General features: G+C 40.5%; 1 protein-coding gene and 1 long non-coding RNA gene across 5 annotated transcripts in view; both read left to right on the top strand.

The window, feature by feature from the left end:
* Positions 1-22,370, top strand: part of LOC132842608 (uncharacterized) — a 164,910-nt gene that overhangs the window by 50,330 nt on the left and 92,210 nt on the right. The gene's annotated exons all lie outside the window — the stretch shown is intronic.
* On the top strand, positions 7,924-11,661 carry LOC132842160 (uncharacterized). Of its 2 annotated transcripts, XR_009647994.1 has the most exons (7): positions 7,924-8,064; positions 8,324-8,470; positions 8,641-8,708; positions 8,797-8,815; positions 10,003-10,135; positions 10,262-10,317; positions 10,793-11,661. It is a non-coding gene; the product is annotated as an uncharacterized LOC132842160 (long non-coding RNA). The 2 variants fall into 2 exon arrangements; XR_009647993.1 differs by lacking the exons at positions 7,924-8,064; positions 8,324-8,470; positions 8,641-8,708; positions 8,797-8,815 and having other exon boundaries at positions 9,338-10,135.

Here is a 22,370-nt window from a genome sequence, read left to right as displayed (position 1 = left end):
CATCATTTGGAGATCTTGTTCACTTCCTGGAAAGACAGGCCAGGATTCTACAAGACCCCATTTTTGGAAACCTTCAAGATGCCTCAGCATGCAAAGGACCACCAAAGTCCACCATCACTAAATACATTTTGAGTTTAAAGCATAAGAGCAAAGGGACCAGTTTCACCACAACTGTAGCTGTAGTGCCAGAGAACACTGCAGAGCATTCTAATGTAGAGAATGCAGTGCAAGTGCCCAAAGTGTCCAGTCTGCCAAAACTCTGTCCTGTCTGTGATAATGAGCATGAGATAGTGTCATGTCAAGAATTGCTAAAAAGGTCTCATAATGGAAGGGTTGATCTTTTGAAGACAAAAGGTATTTGCTTTGGTTGTCTGGTTAAAGGGCACATGAGTCAAAACTGCAAAAATAGGCAAACATGTTCAGTGTCCAACCCATCCAACTATTTTGCACGTATTCCAGAATGAAATGAAAGTTCAGAATTCTTCAGATGATTCAGGCAGGGATCCTGGAAAAACAGTGAGCAATGGGCTGGTTTCACTGAACGCAGAGGCATTTGACCATAATAATGAGCACTGCAGCTTTGCAATTGTCCCAGTTCAAGTCAAACTGAATAACTCAAACCGTATAGTTCAGACATATGCTTTCCTAGACCCTGGGAGCTCCGCAACATTTTGCACAGAACAGCTTGGAAGAAGATTGAATGCAGTGGGCAAGCAACAAATACTTTTGCGCACAATGGGACAAAAGAAATATGTTAACACCTTGGTCATCAAGGGCCTAGAAGTTTGTGCTTTAGAAGGAAATGATTTCATATAATTACCTGAAACTTGCACTCAGCAGGAAATTCCAGTTAGTAAGGAACACATCTCTAGACAAGAAGATCTGCAAAAATGGCCTTATCTTCAGGATGTTCAAATACCCAACATTGATGCGGAAGTTGACCTTCTCATAGGAATAAATGCACCCAAGTTTATGGAACCTTGGAGAATTATCAATAGCCAGGGTAATGGACCCTTTGCTATAAAGACACTGCTAGGTTGGGTGATAAATGGATTTCTTCATAGTGAGAATGCATATATTAATAAGCAAGGTCAAAGGCATGTTTATGCACATCGCATTCATGTCAACAAACTGAGTGAGCTTTTGATTCAGCAAAACAACCATGATTTCCCAGAGAAGAGGTTTGATGAGAATAAACAAATGTCAGTGGAAGACTGCAAATTTATGCATATTATGGACAGCTCTGCTGAAATTATTAATGGACACTATCAACTGCCTTTACCATTCAAGAAGGATAACCTTACAATGCCAAACAACCGTCACCTGGCAGAACAAAGGACATTGGCACTAAAGAGAAAGTTTCAGAAGAACAGTGGCTTTCAAAAGGAATACAGGGCCTTTATGGAAACTGTGATATCCAGTGGACATGCTGATCTTGTACCCCAAAACCAGCTGAATCAAGAAAATGGAAAGGTGTGGTACATACAGTACCCCATCATGGTGTGTTTCACCCTAAGAAGGGTAGCTTGCGCGTGGTATTTGACTGTTCTGCAGCATATCAGGGGACCTCGCTGAATATTGAGCTCATTCAAGGTCCGAACCTTACAAACACTCTAATTGGAGTTTTAGTCCGCTTTTGCCAAGGCAAAATTGCCATCATGGCTGATGTGGAAAAAATGTATCATCAGGTGAAAGTCTCACCTCAACATGTGAACTTCCTACGTTTCCTCTGGTGGCCAAATGGGGACATCACTCAGCCACTGAAAGAATACAGGATGGTTGTACATCTTTTCGGTGCAATGTCATCAGCCAGTTCAGCAAGTTATGCGTTAAGGAGGACAGCTGAGGATAACAAAGGGTGCTTCTCAGCTGAAACGACAAGAACAGTTAAGAATAACTTTTATGTAGATGACTTGCTAAAGGCTGTTGATTCAGAGAATCATGCCATCAAACTCTGTAAGGAATTGAGGTTACTCTGTGCGACTAGAGGGTTCAAATTAACCAAATGGATTAGTAATAACAAAGCCTTCATAGCGTCCATTCCAGAGTCTGAAAGGGCAAAGGATGTACAAAATCTTAACCTTGACATTGAGGATCTGCCCATTGAAAGAGTGCTGGGTGTACAATGGTGTATCAAGGAAGATGCCTTCACATTCCAGGTAACCATCAAAGAGTGTCCAACCAGCAGACGTGGAATTCTCTCTATGGTCAGCTCCATATAAGATCCACTTGGATTTCTTGCACCCATCACCTTTCCAGCAAAGTGCATTCTACAGGAGTTAAGCAAGCAGAACATAGGATGGGATGAAGAGGTTTGGACACGATGGTGGCAAGGTTAGGACGCGATGGTGGCAAGATCTTCCTAGAGTGAGGGAGTTCAAAGTTAGTCGTTGTTTTGTCTCGGACGATTTTGGAACTGTCAAAACGGCTCAGATTTCAAACCTTTGTTGCCAACCGTCTGAATGTCATCAGAGGTGCATCGGAGGTGTCTCGGTGGAAATACATACAGTACGCACAAAACTAAATCCTGCTGACTCTGCTTCACAAGGACTGCACATTTCTGAAAGGTCAGTCCTGGATAAGTGGTCTGGATTTCTTAAAGAAATCACCTGATTGCTGGCTAGACCCTCCATCTGAGCTTGTTCTCTCCCCAGATGATCCTGAATTAAGAAAAGTTATCACACTAAATATGGCTGTAAAGGACAGCTGTGACCCCACTACTTACCTGATGAATTACTTCTCCACGTGGACAAAGCTTAAGAAAGCAGTGGCATGGTTTCTCAGGTTAAAGTCTATCCTGTTGGAACTGGCTAAAAAACACAAGATAGGAATGGATCAAAGCAGACACACAATGGTCACAAGAAAAGGAAAACAAGCGAAAACTGGTTCATATGTGCTATCAGTCAGTGACATGGAGGATGCGGAGATGGCTATTGTGCAGTTTTGCCAGATGCATGGATTTTCACAAGAAATAACTAGCATACAGAAAGGCATGCAATGTGTAAGCAGAAGCAGCTTATCTACAGGCTAGACCCTTTCCTTGACGCTGGCATATTGAGGGTTGGTGGCCGTTTAAGCAAAATGCCCATGTCTGCTGAGCAAAAGCACCCTGCGATTCTCCCAAAAAACCATCATGTTTCCAAACTCTTACTTTGCCACATCCATCAAGAGGTTGGACACAGTGGAAGGAATTTCATGCTCTCCAAGCTTAGACAAAGATACTGGATTCCCTGTGCCAATTCTCTTGCCAGAAAGATAATTAATGAGTGCACTACGTGCAGAAAGGTCAATTCCAAGGTTGGCGAACAGAAAATGGCAAATCTTCCTATTGACAGGCTGACCCCTGATCTACCACCCTTTACTTATGTACAGTAGGGGTTGATTATTTTGGACCACTGGAAATAAAGCGAGGGCATAACGTTGTTAAACGCTATGGAGTGATTTTCACATCTTGCCAGCCGTGCAATACACCTGGAAGTTGCACAATCGCTCGATACTGACTCCTGCATACACGCATTCAGACGTTTCATCGCTAGAAGAGGGCAAGTGTCTGAGTTTCGGTCTGACAACGGAACAAACCTTGTCTCAACTGAAAAGGAACTGAAAGAAGCCCTGGAATCTTGGAACTTACAGCAAATAGAACAAACTTTACTTCAGAAGGGAGTGAAATGGACCTTCAATCCTCTCTATGGTGCTCATTATGGAGGGATATGAGAGAGGCTCATTCGCATGGTCAAGAAAATATTACTGTCGGTAACCAGCCATCAACGTTTGGATGATGAGGGCCTTCAAACAGTGAACACTTACAACAATCTCTGACAATCCAAATGATTTAGAGCCACTAACACCTAACACTAACACTTAATCATCTTTTAAGTTTCAGCCTGTGTTACCTCCAGAGTTGTTTGTAAAGTAAGATTTGTATGTCAGATGCAGCTGGAGGCAAGTGCAGTACATTGCCGATCTGTTCTGGAAGTGCTGGGTCAAAGAATATTTACCTCTTCTGCAGACGCGGCAAAAGTGGACCCGCGTCTGACGCAACTTCCAACAAGGAGACATTGTACTGGTAGCAGATGTCGCCGCACCACGAGGATCATGGATGTTAGCCCGAGTCACTGAAGCCCTCCCTGATTCTCAAGGCTTGGTTCGCAGTGTGCGACTTCAAACCCAAACAAGCCAACTTCAGAGACCAGTTAGCAAGATCTCCTTGCTGGTAGAAGGCCAGCAACCTAAAGTTGACTAGGCCAATGTGGACTTGCGCACGTGCATACACTCACACAGATGTATACACTGATTATTTGCATACCATAAATTGTAATTTGTAAATAGATCATGGCTCTTTAGAGAATTGCATTTGATTTTATTAATATCTTGCTTCCCGCGGTAGCTACTGTATAAAGGGCGGGATATGTAAGAGCTTTTTTTTTGTTTTTTGGTAAAATGGTAATATGTGCTGTAGGAGCACCCATACCCTTTATTTGATACTTTATTTTTTAATAGGACTTTTAGTTTGATAGAGCTTGAGAGGGCCTTAAAGTTAAGATGGCTGTCGCTCACCCTTTTAGTTTAATCTAGAGAACAAAGGAAAGATGTTGAGGCATATAGTTCTTTGTGAGCCTTTTGGATGTTGGAGATATTTTTGTTTGTTTTGATCTCTCATTGGATATACTTTGTATCACTTTAATCATCTTGCCTGCTAATCATTTCTAAGCCATTGGAGCATCCTTGTTTATTCATGTTTGCCACCTGCTTGCCTGCCTGCCTGCCTGTCTGCTTGCCTGCCTATCTGCTATCCTACCCGCCTGCCTACCATCCATCCATATCACCCCTTCGAGGGTACAATTTATAATTTATTTGAATACTTGTCAAAGGACCGACTAACGTCAAACACATTTGAAATATGATATAACATCAGGGTTAATAATGAAGAGAACTGGAGAGTAAACGAGACTCTGTTCTTTTCTTCTTTTGGTGGATTTACATCCAGCCTGTTGTGTCAGCGTTCTCTTCATCACTGAGTGGGAGTAAAAAATAAAACAAATACGTTTCAGTAACCAGTATATGAGAGAGTTCGTTCATCTTATGTCAGAGGGGGCGTGGTCAGGAGGGGGCGTGGCTTTCTGTAGGGATTCTGTAGCTTTTGTAGTTCTAGGATTATTCTAATAATTCAAAAATATTAACAAAAACAAAAGTCAGTAAAGTGGAATGTGTATGTGTGAGAGTTCTCTCTGTGTTTACTGTAATAATGTGAATCTTTCATTTTTCTTACTTTACAGACAGAGAGAAAAAGAAGAGATGGAGAAAATTTCTACTGGATTTGTGTCTGCAAACAGCTCTACACCAACCACAAAACATCCAGGAGATTATCTGATTATATTTCAAGTTGAAAATTAATCAAAATGTAATTAATCTCATGTTTTACAGTTATACAACATATTTAATATAAACTTAAAATTGTAAGAGCTGATTTAAGATTAAGAAACTTTAAAGTCTTCAGGAAAGTTCAGGATAATCTTAGTTCTGATTATTAGGAAACTAAATCTTAATTTCTTCTCTTGCTTGCAGTTGAACTTATTTAAGTACATATTTATTTTGTGACTATTACAGTATCAGCTCCAACATGTTATTTATGGACTTTTACAAACAATTACATTACATTAAAAACAATAACAGTACATTAAACCTGTCTGTTTTAGATGTGAAGAAAAGTTAATTCCACGTTTAAGTAAAGCAGTTGTTGACCACACAGAAGATACAGAGCTGGTGAGAGCTTTCTTTGCTGCTATGGACTTCGTCCTCATTATAGATTGGGTTTTAACTACTCGTGAGTGCAGGGCTGTGAGGAAATTACTCAATCTCTCAGACTCCAGACTCAAACTCACTCTGAAACCACAAGCCATCTCTCTCAGAGGGGCCAGACTTCTCTTCAGACACATCACACACATACAGAAACTCTGGTACATGTTAATAATCACTTTCTTCATGTTTACCAGTCTGTGTAACATCATTAAGGTTTAACATGCTTTAGTGAAATTCACTTTGATGACTGAGTTTGTGTGAACGTTTTTCAGCCTACTGTAAGTGAGCATGTGGTAGTGAGGATGATCCGAGCAGTGAGAGCCGGTGGGTCATTCAGGAGCAGTGAGAGCCGGTGGGTCATTCAGGAGCTCTGTCTGGACTTTAACATCATAAACCCAAAGATCTTCAGGTTTCTGAGCAGTTTGTCTTCCCTCCTGAACCTCTGGACTGTTCACTGTGTGAACCTCACTGAGTGCAGGATGGAGGCTCACACTCTCCTCAGCCTCATGTGTCATCCTGGCCTTTTAAAGATCAGGTCAGTTTCCAGTTTACATCTTTATTATACAGAAATGTCTATATTATTATTTATAAACTTGTGTCTGTGTGTGGATTATCGAAATCGACTCTCCAGCAGTTTACTGATCTGCTGTATGAAGCTCAGGATGGGGAACTGACTCGCCTTTTCCTGGAGAAGGTGGGAGGAGACCTGACTTCCTGTTCTCTCAGCTGGGAGGAGCTTATCTATATTCTCCAGCAGCGAGTTTGCTGCATTAGTGTGAACATCAGAAAGAACAAAATCACTCATAAACACACCAGAGAGATTCTTCCTCTACTGTCTGAAATTCAGTTTAAACGGTAAGAAGGAAGAAATGTAAAGTGTAACTATAACATCCAGATTCATATTTTATTATAATAAAACCATTTATTTCATCTTCAGAAGTTACTAAGATACTAAGTTACTAAGAAGATCTGTTTTCCAATTGAGATTATTTTATATGAATATGAATGTTTTGTCATGTAAAGTTTATTTATTATGTTTAATTTGCATGCATGATGGATATATCCAGAGCCGATCGGCCCTATACGCTCACTACGCAAGTTGCGTAGGGCCCCGCAAATTACGCAAGGCCCCGCATCCCCCTGCCTTGATGTGTTGATGTGTTCTGTCTCTAGTCTCTATCGGACTAGCTACATTAGCTGTGCAGTGCTGCCAGTGCATCTCTTGGCCTGTCTGTCACACAACAATTTATTGCGTAAACATTCGCGTGAATAAACGCCCAAGGGCAACGGTGTTTATAAACGGCAGCTCGATAACCGCACCGCATGTGAACATGCGTTCATATGCGCGTGCAATCGTGCATGAAATGACACGCGCGCGTTCCAGCAGCAACATCTGTGTGGGGACCAGTACAAAAAGTAGCGTGATAGCACTCCTAAATGACAATGTTTATAGTCTCTTAATCAAGGTTACAACAACGTTAATGCAATATGGAAACCAATGGATTTACATTGGAATGAGCATAATGCCAGGTCAATATGAATGCACATCCCTCAGTAAATAATAACCATCAGGGATCAAGTATTGCTCTCGTGCATACTACTGTATAAAACACAGTGATACGGTATGGCAAGCCATTTTTATACATTCACATGATATGGATTTTTGATATCAAGTATTCAGTTTTCAGTACTTAAAATGTAAATATTAAGAGTGTGATTTCTAGTAGTAATCATATTTTTGATATCAGGAATTACATTGTACACTAGTAAAAACATAATTTCTGATATCTGCTATTGCATATTTACTAGGAGCAAACTTTTTTTTAAAGGAGGGATGTTTGTAGTGGGAGCAGTGGGGTGTCAAGTGTGAATGTGTGGCAAATGGTTTACATGGCTCACGGGTCAGATAGGAGTGCCCCTTAGCAGAATTTTGCTTAGGGCCCCGGGGAGGTCAGGATCGGCTCTGATGACTAAGGTTTAAGTAAAATAACTGCTTATAATAAGGCATTAAAGACTATAGAGACTTTAAAGTAGGCATTTAATTGCAAACGATCAAACAAAGGAGGTGAAATATATCTTATTTTGATGAAAATTCCACGATGATAACGTACGCACTAGCGGTTTAATGCTGAAAGTGGAGAAAAACGTCATGATTTCACGCATGCGCGCTAAAGGGGAAACAGGGGGACTGAGTTCTCCGGAACACCAGTATGAAAGCACACCCCGGTTTCAGGTCGAGGTTTCATAAACCGGTCGAGGATTACAGTAAGCTTAATTTTTATTTTAAATAAGTCACGCTAGAGGAGGCTGATTTTTAAACGTTAGGACCTTCCTATTGCTTCTTTAGCAAATATAGATACGAGTTTATATTTATACAATCCTTCTTCAAGCAAGCTAATAATAGTTAGCCTGTGATGCTAATAGCCTAGAGCCTTCGATTTCAAATCAGGTTTATTAATAAAGTTAAATAAACTGCACTGCATGTATTGAACTTTTATTCCTCTTTGTTAACTTTTTCCTTCAGATTTGTATAATGACAGATATTCTCATCACCATCAACTTGATCTGTCAAGTCATTTCTTCTGGAAATGGTTACACTTATCCAGTGTCCCCTAACATACCGTCTGCTGTTCTTCAAGACCCGGACTGTGAGAAAGCCTGGTACAGGAAGGTGAGACCACATGATAACCTTCTGCAAGTTCAGCAGCACTGCAGCAAAGTCCTGAGTAGGACTGACCAATGTGACCCAATAACACTGATCTTGTCATAAATCTTCACAAGTTTATTACTTTATAATCTCTTGAAATATTGAAAGATGGTGCAGATGATTTATATTTACAGATGGTCCAGTAAAGACACATTGCATCAAGCTTCTCCATGATGTGATGTGTCATGGATCGAATCAAAAGGTTTATATTTTTATTTCTGCTCCTATAAGGTTTAAAATTCTGTTTCTTTTAAGAATGATTTAATCATAACTATCTTTATATTTTGCAGTTTCGACACCTTTACCAAGGTATGTAATGTCTGTGCTTGCGTCCGTCTGTCTGCCTGCCTGCGTGTCCATCAGTAGAAATTGAAATAAGTTCTTATTTTCACTTACATTCTATCTCAGGCTGACTCTTTATAAAAAAAAAAGTCATCTTACTGAGAAACAAACCACATAAAACCATAAACTCCTCTGTCCTGAAGATGCTTTACCTCTGATTGTTAAAAGCACTGGCACTGGAGACTCCTTCTATAAATGCTATTTAAGTAACATCTCCTTACAGAAAGAATCACCAGATCAGTGATTACACATGTTTTTAAAGTTCTCACTCACTCACTCATTTTCTACCACTTATCCGAACTACCTCGGGTCACGGGGCGCCTGTGCCTATCTCAGGCATCAACGGGCATCAAGGCAGAGTGCCAACCCATCGCAGGGCACACACACACTCATTCACTTACGCAATCACACACTACGGACAATTTTCCAGAGATGCCAATTAACCTACCATGCATGTCTTTGGACCGGGGGAGGAAACCGGAGAAACCCCCGAGGCACGGGGAGAACATGCAAACTCCACACACACAAGGCGGAGGCGGGAATCAAACCCCCAACCCTGGAGGTGTGAGGCGAACGTGCTAACCACTAAGCCACCGAGCTAAATACAAAAACGCTCTGCCACCTTTAGTAGACTTAGATATTCTGGGAACTACCAGAAGTCCTGAGTTTTGTGATCTCAGAGAGCGTGAAGGATTGTAACGTGTTAGAAGACTAGTTAGATACATGGGAGCTAAACCATTAAGAGCCTTGTACGTAAGTAGCAGCAATTTGTAATCAATTCTAAACTTAACAGGTAGCCAGTGTAGAGATGATAAAATTGGGGTTATATGGTCATACTTTCTTGTCCTAGTGAGAACTCTGGCAGCTGCAATTTGGACTAACTGTAGCCTATTTATTAAAGATGCAGGACAACCACCTAGTAATGCATTACAATAGTCCAGTCTAGAGGTCATGTAAGCATGAACTAGCTTCTCAGCATCAGATACAGACAGGATGTTTCTCAGCTTGGCAATATTTCTAAGGTGGAAGAAGGCTGTTTTTGTAGTATGAGCGATATGATTTTCAAAAGACAAGTTGCTGTCTAATATAACACCCAGGTCTTTAACACTGGAAATGCTGTGTGTGTCTGTGTGCACGTTGCTTTTTGTTTTAAGTCACTGACATCCCCAAAGCTACTACCTCCACCAACACCAACCTCCCCGACACCACCATCAGGATCATCCCCATCATCATCATCACCATCATCATCATTGGGATTGGAGTCCTGATCTGGGGACGCAAACCAGGGTAAATTCACATCACCTTTATAGCTAACTGAGGGAACTTGTAATACTTTACTCTGCTGACTGATGCTTATGTTAGATGGTTTATTTTGTGATTAACAAATAGTTCTGTTCTTCTTTGTGGTGATAGGAGGAGAAACAGTCTGGAGGAGCTTGAGAAGCTGCTGTAAACAAACAGAATAACAAGTGAGTGAAACTCAAACCGCAGGACCTTTAGACACTACAGCTGCTTTCACACGTTTTATTTTGTTGTTTATTTCTCCCAGAAACGTGTGGAGCTGAAACACCTTTTGTGTTACTAATAAAGATAAAATTCTGGATGTGAGTGAGACAGATAAAAAACTGTAGGAAGAAAGTGGAACATGTTCATTTATTTATTTAAATCACCATTTAAAGTCTCTCTGTATGGACGCTGCATGTTTTTATTCCTCCTGTTCATGTTAAGATTTGGGTCATCACATGACACGTTTTGCTCGAATGGTGTTTTTATTGTTGTCTAGAGTTGTTTGTTAATGATCACAGCTCAGCGTACTTCCTGCTGTTGTTTGCACTGACGTTTGCAGTGTTAACGATAGAAGAATGTGTGTGTGTGTGTGTGTGTGTATAGAGTTGAGATGTTTTATCTTTATTTATTGGATTTCTTTACTGTTTTGTCCATCAGGGAGGAGTTTCCAGAGCTTTCTGTCTGTCAGTGAGGATTACAGTTCAGCTTCAGTGCCTCTGTCCTTCCTGCACTTGTCTTTTCCATCACTGCACTTTTCTGCACTTTTCCATGAACTTTTTGTTTGTTTGTTTGTTTCAGATATTTAGTGGATAAAGCAATAGATTTCAATCCAATGTGCAATGTTTTTATACAAATCTGTTAATACTCTTACAATGCACAACTTTTCAGACTTTGTAGTAATTTTGTGAAGCTCATAATTCTGTTAGAAAACATCACTGATATTAAAAAAGGGAGAAAACTGCATTTTATATAAATGTTGGTCAAGTAACTACAGTATTTTTAAACTGTCCCTTAATCTTGTACTGTTAATTAAAATTTACAGAACCAAATATCTGTATTCTGTAACTTAAATTATAATTCCTGTTCACTACTAATAGGAATAAGAGATTATTATAGAGATTATATTGATATTTCAAGAATATTTATTTATTTTGTTAATATTTCTTCACAATATTTTATGCTGGCATTAAGAAATATGTGGATTTATTTATTAATTCATTTACAAATGAAGGAGCATTTTAAATCTCTGAATGTATCATTAACGTGCTGGTCATGTTTTAATCAAACCCAGTAAATAAAATAGAATTTATAATCTGGCAATCTGAATTCCTTTTTATAATCAATTTCACTGAGTAGTGGTGATGTTTTTAGCACAATTATGATCAGGAATTTTAAGCTTTCATCAAACAGCAAGTGAACATATTTTGCTTCTTTCTTTCCTCTGGCAGGCTGGACTGTGTGTAATGTAATTCTGACCAAGCTTTAATCTGTAACTTTACTTGTATTTTTTATCATCTTTTTAAATAAAAAAAACAAACCCATCCTGCTTGATTGTCTTTCTTTTATAGATGTAAGCTGATACTGTGAATGTTTATGAAACGTTTCATGTCCTGGATGAAAGTGCAGTGTTCATCTTCCATAGTGATTGGATTCTGATTGGTCAGGAGGTGTTGATTAATTTTCTGTAACAGCAGCTCTGACAGCAGTGCAGCTACAAAACCCCAATCAGTTTTCTTTCCTTTCTAGTTCTGCTAGAACAATAGGCGTAAATTCGTAAAATTAAAAATTTTTTAAAAATTATTTAAAAAATATCGCACTCTCTATTGTGAAAAATATATGTATGTATACCTAAATAATTGTGTAAGTAGAAAAAAAACGCAAAACTGCATTTAGAAACAGTTGATTTCCCCCTCCCCTCCCCTCCCCTCCCCTCCCCTCCCCTTCCTCACAGTGGTTTGACCCACTGCCTGCTTTCCCAGTTCATCACCTACTCTGCACACACGAGTCAGGTGTGTGACTGCGGCTCAATTAGTGTTCAACTCCATTAAGTAGGGGATTTTATTCACTTTAAATAAATTGATTCTCTTTAATGTAGTTGAGGCAGACTCATTCATAAATTAGTTGCGGTAAAAATGCTGATTACCGATGTAATTTTCCATGAATCTGCTATATTAGCGATTAAAATCTTACTTATTTAGTTAATGTTAGCTTGTTTACAATAGCTTGTTGTACAGTATAGTGCACTGCAACTAACACGCCAAAGCCGTTTTGTTATTTTTATACATAAAGCAGTTACTGTAAATTGATTATTTAATAATTGATTTTGTTACAAAACATTATTATATATATATATTTTTTTTTTTTTCATAATAACAGTCATGTTTATATTTTATTGTATGTTGATGGCTTCACTGTAAACAACACAAACAATGCAATAAATAGTTTTGAAGAAAAATCTGCTTTGTCATTGAACCTGAGAAATAACCATAATGACACCGTCTCCATGCTGCAATAATAATGATAAAAGCAAAGTTTTTCACTGTGGGGACATGTCTTTATAAGTACAATTTGACTGTATTATTTGTGTCCCCCTTCAAAAATTGCTCATGAGAAATTTTATATTCACCCATGTGTATAGTAAATGAAAACCTACAGCTCCCAGAATATGGATTATAAAATCAGATTAGATAAATCATGACTAGATAAAGAGACTTAAGCTCATCTTTGTGTTCTGTACAGTGTGTCTTTTATGCCTGATGTTTCATCAGGGACTTTCTGAACGCTGTAAAATCAGTGTTACGGAATAAATGTGTTTTATCTGGTGTTTTTTTTTAAATAAAAATTTACCCTCAAAATGAGAGCTTTATATCAAAGGACAACTGTGGTTCTTTGTGCATTGAAAGGTTTTTGGAAATGTTCTCCATTTTATTTATTCCACCTGTTTAAATATATATAACAAAATGTATGTAGCCTAATAAAAATTATTACTAAAGTATAAATACTAGACTCCATATAGACAAAAATATTTTTAAGTTGTATTTTCTTTGATTGAAATTTGTATACTTTGAGACTTAAGATGATTTGATTTCAATACCTTGCGATTAATGTTCTTTGTGTACAATATTGTTCTACGTACGAGGCTGGAAGAGGTAAGAAGGAGTGTACTCATACATTGTACACCACGTAGTACACTTCTGTGTCTAGATACCTCAGGTAAGGGGCGGTGCCTCCCCCTGTATTTTAGTTAGTGAGGGACGTATAGCGTAGTTAGGATTTTGGTTTCCCTTTTGTTTGTAGATGAGCGTGACTAAAATAAAGCAGTGTTAGGTAAGCGGGTTTTGACTTTCTGTTTGTTTCTTTCTTTGGTGCCGCCAATTGTCCAGTCCCGTCTGTTGTAGAAGTACAAAACCATTTGCATATAATTATATATAGTATTGTAAATAAGACTGCCACGTTGTACAGTAAAGAAAAATCAACACAAGCATTGTGTCCATCCCTTTGCCACATTAGTCATGGCTAGTTGCTGACCCTGAGAACCCCCTAGACTTAACTTGGGGTCGTAACCAGTGGGGGATCTTTAAAAGTTTCCCGTATAGTGGTGATTATTGTGTGTAGTGAGTGGTAGTGCTAATTGAACAACGTGGCCTTCTTTTGTAGGCACTATGGTTGTGTTGAGCTAAAAGCCTTCTTAATTGCTGCCTCTCCTAAGAGGTTGGATGAGTGTAGAAAGGATGATTTGTTGGAGATTGCGGCTCACTTTGAAATGTCGCTGTCCAAAAAATTATTAAAGAGAGAAATTAAAAAGCTTGTGGTGGAAAAACTTGTGAAGTTACATGTTTTAAGTTTGCTAATTGGCCCTGGAGCTGTTATTAGCTTAAGCACTCCTATTGACACCAGAAAATGGGAGTCTGAATTGCACCTTCCTAAGACTAAGGTGACTCTACCTAGGTTTGAGATGTTCTCTCTACAGACCTCTGGGTCTCTAGAGAATGCTCGTATGAAAGTGCGTATATGACATTTGGAACTGGACAAGGAGGAGCGAGCAGAGCAGAGACAGGCTGAGCATGAGTTAAAGCTCACGATCCAACGGATGGAGCTATAAGTGGAGAGAGAAATTCGGTTAGGGGAGTTAGACATGAGGGTGAAGGAGTTTTCTCTTCAGTCTACTACCCAGCGGAGTCAGCTTCCTCTCCCTGTTCCTAAGCCTGAGTCTCCGCCTCCGACTCCAATTATACCCAGTCTAGGAGTTGCGGTGGTATCGAGCACTTTTTTGAAATTCTGAAACATATTGTGCTAGTCCCGCCTTTTAGAAAAACGGAAATTGACACCTAGTTTAGTGTGTTTGAAAGAATTGCCAAATCTTTAAAGTGGCCAAAGGAGTTGTGGACATTATTACTACAATGTAAGCTGGTAGGAAAAGCCCAAAGCTTTTAAAAACTCTGGAATCGGATACACTTTTTCGGTGGTTGCTCATTTACCTGACCCTCAGCGTAAAGATATCTTAGCTTTTAATTAAGGAATTTCCCTCGATATTTGGTGATGTACCCAAACAGATATCTGTCTTACAACATGACATTAAAGTAATGAAGGATGCTCCGTTAAAGTAGCATCCCTATCGACTGAATATGGCCAAGCCTGAAATTATGTGTAAAGAAGTGGAATTCTTGGTGAAAAATGGGTTAGCAATTCCTAGTTGTAGTCCATGGAGCTCACCTTGTGTGTTGGTGCCAAAACCAGATGGCACTTTGTACTGATTACAGAAAACTCAATGGCGTAACCGTCACTGACTCGTTTCCGTTACCACGAATTGATGATTGCATTGATACTGTAGGTAAAGCCACTTTTGTCACCAAATTACAACTTCTTAAGGGATATTTGCAAGTTCCACTGACTCCAAGAGCTCCAGAGCTGATTGGCTGCATAACAATGCATTTTGCCCAGTACCGGTCTGTTCAGGGAAGAGACACAGCGTACATACTTCAGAGTTGAAGCGTGAACGTCACGACAACTCATTGTTGGGTTATTGGTTGGCGTGTTGTGAGAGTTGTGTATTTTGCCGTTGCTATTAATACTGTTTGTGTACAATATTGTTCTATGTACGAGGCTGGAAGAGGTAAGAAGGAGTGCGCTCATACATTGTACACCACGTTGTATACTTCTGTGTCTAGAGACCTCAGGTAAGGGGCGGTGCCTCCCCCTGTATTTTAGCAAGGGAAGAATAGTGTAATTAGGATTTTAGTTTCACTTTTGTTTGTAGATGAGTGTGACTAAAATAAAGCTGTGTTAGGTAAGCGGGTTTTGATTTTCTGTTTGTTTCATATGAAACCGGTTAGCCTTTTCCATCGCTATACAGCCATGTTGGTCATCGCTAGTTGCTGACCCTGAAAACCCCCTAGACTTAACTCGGGGTCGTAACAATATCTGCTCTTCAGCCTGATTTGATTCAGGAGGATAATATGAAAAAATGTCCAGGTTACTTTTATCTGGATGTTTTAGTTCGCACTAGAAAGAGTAAATATTTGGCGTTTTAAGATATTTAAGAAAGGTTGAACTCCAAATAAATAAATAAAAAGTATGATTATATTGGTTATACAGACCAGGTTTAAACCTGAATACTTATCCAAGGTCTCAGTTTAACATTTTAGTTCCTTCCTGATCTCTGGCTTGGGATAGTAGATTAGTATATTAGTAAAACAGTTCACTTACACAAGCACAGGCACAAGAAGGTATTCAGTTTAAATCTTTAGATATCCTAAAAAGCAAGGTTTTACATGGTCATTGGATTTCCTTTATCCAGAACATACAGAATAGGGAACATTTCATTTTCATAGACTTTATTATGATCTGAGAAACAGATATTCACCAGTATTTATTATAATTAAAACAGACCGCGTTCAATATTTAAACAAAAACACAAGACAATCATATTCTATTCAACGATTGAAATCCTCTTCCATATGATCAACTTCTCTGTTTATTTTCTCTTAACATTTGTATTAGTATATTCTTTATTACTCATTGCATAATATTCATCATATAACAGTGAACACAGTGCCATCTAGTGGCTTTCTTGAGTACTAGTATATCAATAGTATATAAGGCACAAAAGCTCCTCCACACTTCTTGTTGGTCGAAGTTGTCTTTGACAATGATTAATCTTTAAAACACTTTCTTATATCCATGGCTTTGCTGTACGAAACCGACAATACTGTATACTTATCTATATTATTTATATCTATAAAAACTGCGTATTGTAATTTTAATAAATAGAACTTCCTGTACTTCTAACACTAAAAGTTAAATATTGAAAGATCTGCTAGACAGGAGACTTGCCAGTGGCTGTTGTATTTGAATAATTAATGTCTACACAAGGTTTGCATGCTGTTTTGGGATGTTTTCTGAGTAATTTAAATATAATTATGTGTAATCACTGAATATGAATTTTTCTGAAGATAATGTTTTATGTATTTCTGGATAAATGTTACCTTTGTAAAGATACCTGATCCTGTGAGCAGACTGCTGCTGAAGCATCAAGGATGCACTTTAAATTTCACAGAGTTATATCCAGTCTCTCAGAATAGTAGTTAAAAGAGCATCTGTAATGAGTCTGTCTGTGTTTTGCCCTGTTTCTGTCTGCTGTCTGCCGTGCTGTTAATTGTTTGCTCCGCCCACTCATTGGTTACCATGGACACTAATTGCACTCTATCTCCCCCCCAAGTGTATCATGTTAGTCACTGATTGTCTCTGCTTGGTGATTGGTTCCTGCTTGCTATATCTACCCCGTTTGTTCACTTCCCTGGTGTTGGTCGTTGTTGTATGTTGGTGTTGATGTTCCCGTTTCCTGTGTGTAGTATATTGTGCAGCGCACATATACTTATGTTAAATAGTGCCCACTTAGAGGCGGAGGGATTTCCTGGGAGTGTGTTGTTCTGGTTAGGTGAGTTTGACTGATGAAGGTTGTGGCCGGCACGGCTGTTGTTAAATAAAGAGTAAACAGTCTACTTGCCTGTTTTAATTCCTCTCACCTCAATGCACGTCATATATATATATAATTGCAAAACGAAAATACTACATGGTGTCAGAAGTGGTCCAGTGCGCCGATTTTATTTTTTTTTGTTTGCCGGACTTTTGCTAACGGCTACGCTAGCGGGAGCGAGCAGGCGGCTACACTTGGAATCGGTAAAGAGATGGATCAGTTTAAACTACCGTCCCCGCTCTTGTTAGCAGGCAATATAAGCGAAAACTGGAGAAGATGGGAACAACGCTTTCAAATATACATGACTGCAAGTGGTGCTGCAGAAAAGGAAGCAACAGTACAGGTAGCTATCTTACTGCATGCACTCGGAGAGGACGCTCTAGATGTATACAACACACTAAATATTGCACAGGCGGATGAAGCAGAGCTAACAGTGGATGATATTTTATATGCATTCAAAACATATTGCCAGCCAAAGAAAAACACTGTGTTTGAAAGACATCAGTTTTGGGCTCATCCCATGGCAGAGTCAGTTGCCATTGAGAAATATGTGACTGAGTTGAGACAGAAAAGAAAGGACTGTGAATTCGGGGCATCAGAAAACGACATGATCAGAGACAAGATTGTATTCAGTTTGAATGATACACGGCTCAAAGAAAGACTGTTAAGAGAGTCTGATCTCGCGATTGACATCTGCAGAGCAGCGGAGACTGCCAAAGCACAAATACAAGCAATGAGTACTACAACACAAGAAAGAGCAATACATGCAGTGAACAAATCCAAAGACAATCAACAGTGGAAACAAGGAAGAAAACCACAAGTACAAAGTGACAGCAAGAAAGTAAAGGGTCAAGTGTGCAGGAAATGTGGAAAGTCACATCAACCAAGGCTTTGCCCAGCATTTGGAGTCTTGTGCCGAAAGTGTGGTAAGCTCAATCACTACGCAAAGATGTGTGAGTCTACAAAAGCAACACATACGATGAAAATGCATAATTTGAGCTCAGAAATAGATTCACTTTTCATTGGGACAGTGAACATAGACCACCTACGTGCTAAAAGAGACAATTCCTGGTATGCTGACATAGATGTAGGAAGCATGTCGGTTAAGTTCAAGTTAGACACAGGAGCAGAAACAAATGTACTACCGCAGGCTGTGTACAAAACACTGATGAGAAAAGTCAAGCATGAAAAATGAGTAAACCTGCAACTGAAACCGACACACACATACCTGCAACTGAAACCGGAGGGAACAATCTCACTGGAGTGCTCCAATGCTCAAACCAAATCCAACCTGCTGTTTTATGTGTCAAACCACTCATCCCACTCCCACCTAGGCAAGGATGCATGTGAAGCATTAGGTCTAATAAAAAGGGTGGACATTGATACGCTCGCAGTCAAGTACCCAACTACAAAAGACGAGCTGCTAAAGCAACATGCAAGTGTCTTTGAAGGACTTGGTGAGTTCTCAGGAGAACATCACATCCACATTGATCCTACAGTCACTCCTGTCATACATGGCTGCAGGAAAGTACCACTGGCAGTTATGGATAGACTGAGAGACACACTTTATGACCTGTTAAAAGCTGATGTTATTGAACAAGTGACTGAGCCAACAACATGGGTCAATAGTCTTGTGGTCACTGAAAAGAAAGACAAGAAGAAGCTGAAGGTTTGCCTAGATCCTACAGACTTAAATAAGGCCATTTTGAGACAGCATTACTCAATTCCCACAGCAGATGAGGTGTTGTGCAAACTTGCTGGTAAGAAAATCTTCACAGTGCTGGATGAGAAGGACGGCTATTGGCAAATAAAGCTCGACAAGGAGTCGTCACTATTGTGCACTTTCAACACACCATGGGGGCGCTATAGGTTTAAGCGCCTACCATTTGGGATTAAGTCGGCGAGTGAAGTTTTCAGCAGCGCAACTGTGAGACATTTGGGGACATCAAGGGTGTTCATATAATTGCTGTATAATTTCAGTGACCACAAGACTATTGACCCATGTTGTTGGCTCAGTCACTTGTTCAATAACATCAGTTTTTAACAGGTCATAAAGTGTGTCTCTCAGTCTATCCATAACTGCCAGTGGTACTTTCCTTCAGTGCCAGTGGTACTTTCACACTCACACTCAACAGCTACATCCCCACACACAAAGGAGGCAATGTACTGGACCTGGTTTTCACCCATCCTTCTCCAGCTACAGACGTGACTGCTACCCCACTACACGTCTCTGATCATCACCTGGTATCCTTCACCATCACTCTCCCTACCCTACCTAAAAGTACCTCTCACCCCCTCGCTCTTACCCGCCGCAACCTTTACTCTGTCTCCCCTTCTTCTGTAGCTTCTGGCACTCTTTCTTCCCTTCCTGATCCTGAGTCTTTTTCCTCACTGCCCTTGGACTCGGCCACAGATACTTTCCTCTCATCTCTTTCCTCAACTATGGACTTCCTCTGCCCTATGTCCACTAAACCCAAGAAAACTTCTTGTTCTGCTCCTTGGCTTTCAGATGTGCTGCGCAACAATCGAAGAGAGCTAAGATCATCAGAGAGAAAGTGGAAGAAATCACAACTTGATGCAGATCTTGATTCTCACCGAACACTCATGGCCAAGTTCTCCTCAGATGTGACTTCTGCCAAGACTTCCTTCTACAAGGAAAAGCTTGAAGCTTCCTCACATGACCCTCGGAAATTCCACAACATCATCTCTTCTCTGCTCAACCCCCCGGCTCCACCTTCTTCATCCTCCCTGACTGCAGAAGACTTTGCTTCTTTCTACCAGGAGAAGATTAAGGAAATCTGCCGGACCTTCACTTCAGCCCCGACTGCATCAAGTCTCAGAGTATGGACTCCCCTACACCTTTGTTGTCACATTTCTCAACTGTAGCAGCAGAAGAGATTCTACAACTCATCCAGTCTTGCAACCCTACCACCTGCCCATTGGATCCACTCCCTTCCACTATGCTCCAGACCATCTCGCAAGACCTTCTGCCCTTCATTACCACTATCGCCAATAGATCCATAGCATCTGGTCAGGTACCAACTACTTTCAAGAGAGCAAGGGTTATTCCCATCTTGAAGAAACCTGCTCTGGATCCATCAGACATCAGTAACTACAGACCGGTATCACTTCTCTCGTTTCTTTCAAAAATTCTTGAACGCATTGTCTTTAATCAACTGTCTGTCTATCTCTCACAGAACAACCTCCAAGACCCCAACCAGTCTGGCTTTAAAGCAGCTCATTCCACAGAGACAGCCCTTTTAGATGTCTCTGAGAAACTACATGCTGCTAGATCAGCCAATTTCTCATCCGTCCTTATCCTCCTTGACCTTTCAGCAGCGTTTGATATGGTCAACCATAAGACTCTCTTAGCCACCCTCAGGAGTCTTGGGATTTGCGGATCAGCTTGGGAATGGTTCGCTTCCTACCTGGAAGGACGCTCATATCAGGTAACATGGAGGGGAGTGACATCTGCTCCACGCAGACTCTCCACTGGCGTCCCACAAGGCTCAGTACTTGGTCCTCTTCTTTTCTCCCTGTATACTCACTCTCTTGGTGAAGTTATTTCCTCACATGGGTTCTCTTACCACTGCTATGCTGATGATACACAACTTATCTTCTCTTTCCCACCCGCAGATGCCACAGCTTCTGACCGAATCTCTGCATGTCTGGCAGAAATTTCATCATGGATGACAGCTCATCAGTTAAAGCTTAATCCTAGCAAAACTGAGCTGCTCTTCATCCCAGGTGACTCATCCCCAGGTCATGATCTTGCTATATCCTTGCACAACGATCTGATCTCCCCTTCAGCCACAGCTCGCAACCTTGGGGTAACCATGGACAATCAACTGTCCTTTTCCTCTCATGTTGCTAATGTGACTCGCTCATGTCGGTTTCTTCTCTACAACATTAGAAAGATTCGACCATTTCTGTCCACACAGGCTGCTCAGGTACTTGTTCAGTCTCTTGTCATTTCTAGACTGGATTACTGCAATGCACTGCTGGCAGGTCTACCTATGAATGCAATCCGTCCTCTGCAAATGATCCAAAATGCAGCTGCCCGGCTTGTTTTCAACCTGCCAAAGTTCTCGCATACCACCCCGCTGCTGCGATCCCTCCACTGGCTTCCGGTAGCTGCACGCATCAGATTCAAAACACTGATGCTGGCCTACAAAGCCAAAAATGGACCAGCTCCCTCTTACCTCAAAGCCCTCATCACTCCTCGCACTGCACCCCGCACCCTCCGATCTACCAGCACTGCTCGACTGGTTCCACCATCTCTCAGGGTAAGAGGCAAGTATACTACAAGACTCTTCTCTGTACTGGCACCAAGGTGGTGGAATGAACTTCCGCTAGAGGTCCGGACAGCTGAGTCACTGGATATTTTCAAGCGGCGGTTGAAGACCTACTTATTCAGGAAACACTTCAACTAGCACTTCTTTCCTTATCTTTCGCATTTTTAAAAAACACCTTTGACACTTTTTCATTGTAACTTTGAACAAATGTTTTAAACTCATGGTATCTTAAGTATGTAACTTAGTGAGCCAGCATTAATGTATTCAATGTTAGAGATTTAAGCACTTATGTACGTCGCTCTGGATAAGGGCGTCTGCCAAATGCTGTAAATGTAAATGCTGATGACATGATTATCGCTGCATCCACGGAAAATGAGCACGACGAAATTCTGCAAAAAGTGATGACTAGAGCAAAGAAAGCTAATGTCAAATTCAACATAGAGAAGATCCAATACAAGGTGAACAGTGTCAAATATATGGGTCATGTTGTGACATCAGAGGGTGTCAAAGTGGACAGTGCAAAAGTTAAGGCAATAGTTGACATGCCATCCCCCACAGACAAACCTGCACTACAACGCATGCTTGGGATGATCAAGTATCTCGCACAATACATACCCGGAGAAGCGACAGCCACAGCGCCGCTGAGACAACTGCTGAGAAAGGACAGTGTATGGCAATGGCAACATGAACATGAGGAAGCCGTAAAGAACCTAAAAAATGCGCTCGTAACAGCCCCTGTTCTTAAATTCTTTGACCCAAAGAAAGCTGTCGTGATACAAGCAGATGCATCCAAGGACGGTCTAGGCGCATGTCTAATGCAAGAGGGACATCCTATCGCCTATGCATCCAGAGCTCTAACTGACACAGAAAAAAACTATGCACAGATAGAGAAGGAGCTTCTGGCTATTGTGTTTTCAGTGAAACGTTTTCATCAACACGCCTATGGAGTCAAGGTCAATGTGCA

Source organism: Tachysurus vachellii, chromosome 3 (assembly GCF_030014155.1).
Source record: "Tachysurus vachellii isolate PV-2020 chromosome 3, HZAU_Pvac_v1, whole genome shotgun sequence".
Lineage (NCBI taxonomy): Eukaryota > Metazoa > Chordata > Actinopteri > Siluriformes > Bagridae > Tachysurus > Tachysurus vachellii.
This window is presented reverse-complemented; position numbering and strand designations above follow the sequence as displayed.